Genomic DNA, 2736 nt, shown 5'->3' with positions numbered 1-2736 from the left:
GTGAGTTCAATCCTTGAGGGGGCCACTTAGGGATCTGGGGCAAAATCAGTACTTGGTCCTGCTAGTGAAGGCAGGGGGCTGGACTTGATGATCTTTCAAGGTCCCTTCCAGTTCTAGGAGATAGGATATCTCCATTAATTTAATTTAAAAAAAAAAAGAGGTGGTTTGGCTGCAGCTGTTGGGTCCTTTCCATATTGGGAATCAAACGTGGGTCAGATATTCAGATGAAGTGTCATGCAGGAACGGGGCAGGGACCTGCGTGCAGTGAAGCATTGCCCTTTCCGTCTGGTTGTGAGGCTTCCCCAGCATGCAGGACACAAAGGCCTCACAGGTCCTACAGAAAAACAAAGAGACATGGGAACTTCTGTTGAGTTCTCGCATGTGTGCCACTAACTGAAGGGGAGAAGGAGAGACGTCTTCTGTGGGCAAGTCATTCCAACACTGTCCTCTGCAAGGTATTGTGAACCTTCCTCTGCAGCATCGGGTACTGGCCAGCGATGAGGACAACATACTGGACTAGATGGATCTGGTCTGGTTCCTGCCTGGCATGTAAACCGCTGTGCTCTAGTGACAGGAAAAGGGCATTTCTACTCAGGCCAACCTCTAGACCAGGGGAAAGCAGACAATTCTGTAACTCCATTGCTGTCCCCTCTGTGGAATGGTGGATGGTGGATGCAAGGCAGAGCTCTAGGATTCCATTAGCCGCCTTCCACTCTACCCTCTGGAACACAGACCCCACTATATCAGCGGGTACCTTGGTGACATTCCCAGCTGAGGACAAGCACAGTAGCCGTAGAGAGAGAATGGCCCAGTGGTTAGGGCAGTAATTTAGGAGGCTTGCGTTCTAGTCTTCACTCGGCCACAGGTGACCTTGGGCAAATCTCTCAGTCTCTCCATTCCCCAGCTGTAAAATGGGAAGAATAGCCCTGCCCTACTGCATTATCGTAGCTGTGCTAATCAGGCGTGCGGTGTAGCTAGTGCCCAATGACTGTCACAGTCAAACCGAGACGGGGCTGCATTTCAGTGCTGGCTACGTATACACAGTCCAGGAGTGCAGGAATCTCTAGTGGAAATCTATACAGACCAGAAGACATCAAGAGAGAGGAGGAGAAAGACCAGTTCAAGGATTCCTATGAAGTCTACTGGAATTTCCGCTAGGGAGAAGAAATCCCCCAAATCTTGGTCCCAAGTTTAAAATCAACCAAGTCTTTTTGAAGGTTTTGAAAAGCCGAGGGAACTCCACCCCACTGAATTGTTTTTTGTTTTCACTGCACCTCATCCCTTCTGGGGTCTAGCTAGAAATGGAAGTGGAAGAGCTGAAATCTCACCAGAATGGCTGCCTCGCCATATTGGCAGGTGGACTGTGGTCAGGAAGTGCCAGCACTGTCATTAAACCGCCTCTTCTTAGGGTACGTTTACACCGCAAACCCCCCTCCCCTGGGGAGCAAGTCTTAGAGTCTGGGTGAACTTACTCGGGCTCACGGTACAGGGCTAAAGATAGCAGTGTAGCCATTTCTGCTCGGGCTGGAACCGAGGCTCTGAAAACCAGTGAAGGGGGAAGGCCCGGAGCCCAGACTTCACCCTGAGTAGAAAAATCTTCACTTCTCTTTTGAGCACCACAGCCTGAACCCCGCGAGCCGGAGTCAATTCACCTGGGCTCTGAGATGCTGCCATGTTTGGGTTTTTTTTTTCAGTGTAGACGTATTTATAGTTAAGAGGATCCACTCATTACACCGAATGTGTCCCCATTGGTCTGCGTTGTTCACAGGGTTACTGAATGCCTCAGAGGAGTGTGGGGCTGAAATGAGGTGAGATTTCTTCTCCTTGGGAAGTTTACTGCACTCGGGAACTGAAACACCGACACGGATGTAAAGCTCTGTAGGGCATCTTTTCCTTACACGTGTGTACAGCACCTGACACAATGGGGCTCAGTTTCCAGGCTGAGGCCTCTAAGCACTATCCCAATGCAAACTAAAAATAATAACATAAGGCGGCCAGCTGCGGAGTAAATATCTGTGAGGCTGTATTGCCTTTTCGCACTCCTAAGGCCTCTCCCCGTGAGTGGCGTTCAGTAGCTAGCTTGTATTCGTAGTGACTCCGGACTGTTCAATATTCAACCAGAAAGCAGGTGAAGTTTTGACTTGTCTGGCCAGGGTGACCCTGTTGCGTAGCCGGTGAAGGTACTCCGGGCACTAATGGACTCCCCGGGGTGGATACAGCCTCCTAAGGGAAGTAGTGGAGGGTTCATTGCTTGGGTTGTTTAAAACGAGACTGGGCCGAGCAGTGGGGAATGTACCGTAGTGATCAGTTCTGCGGTGGCTGAGGGATCATGGTCTAGGAGGGACCGAAAATGGCTTTTCTATCTTTCATTCCCATGATGCGGGAACAGTTTCTTTTCTCCCAAGTCTGACGAGAAAGATTTAACTCTGTCTGCCAGCGATGGGCGGGAGGAGAAAGTGGAAACAGAGATTCCCAGCTGAACTGTGAGACCCCCCTGAGGGGAGGAGACAAGTTCTCTCACCGTGGCTATAAATCCACCAAAGGCAGGCAGCTGCGGGTTAGCGAGGACCGAGGAAAGGAAGGGAGCACTGCATGATTCTGGTGAGTTCGCCCACGGAATCCGATTCGTGTGGGCAAAGGAATTGTGCAGTTCTGTAGCCAGAGACGGGTCTGAAGCAGAACCTCAGATCCAAACACACCCACATTTTGGGCAAGTTCAAAACCTGATCCAAATTC

Source organism: Malaclemys terrapin, chromosome 1 (assembly GCF_027887155.1).
Source record: "Malaclemys terrapin pileata isolate rMalTer1 chromosome 1, rMalTer1.hap1, whole genome shotgun sequence".
NCBI classification, from domain to species: domain Eukaryota; kingdom Metazoa; phylum Chordata; order Testudines; family Emydidae; genus Malaclemys; species Malaclemys terrapin.
This window is presented reverse-complemented; position numbering follows the sequence as displayed.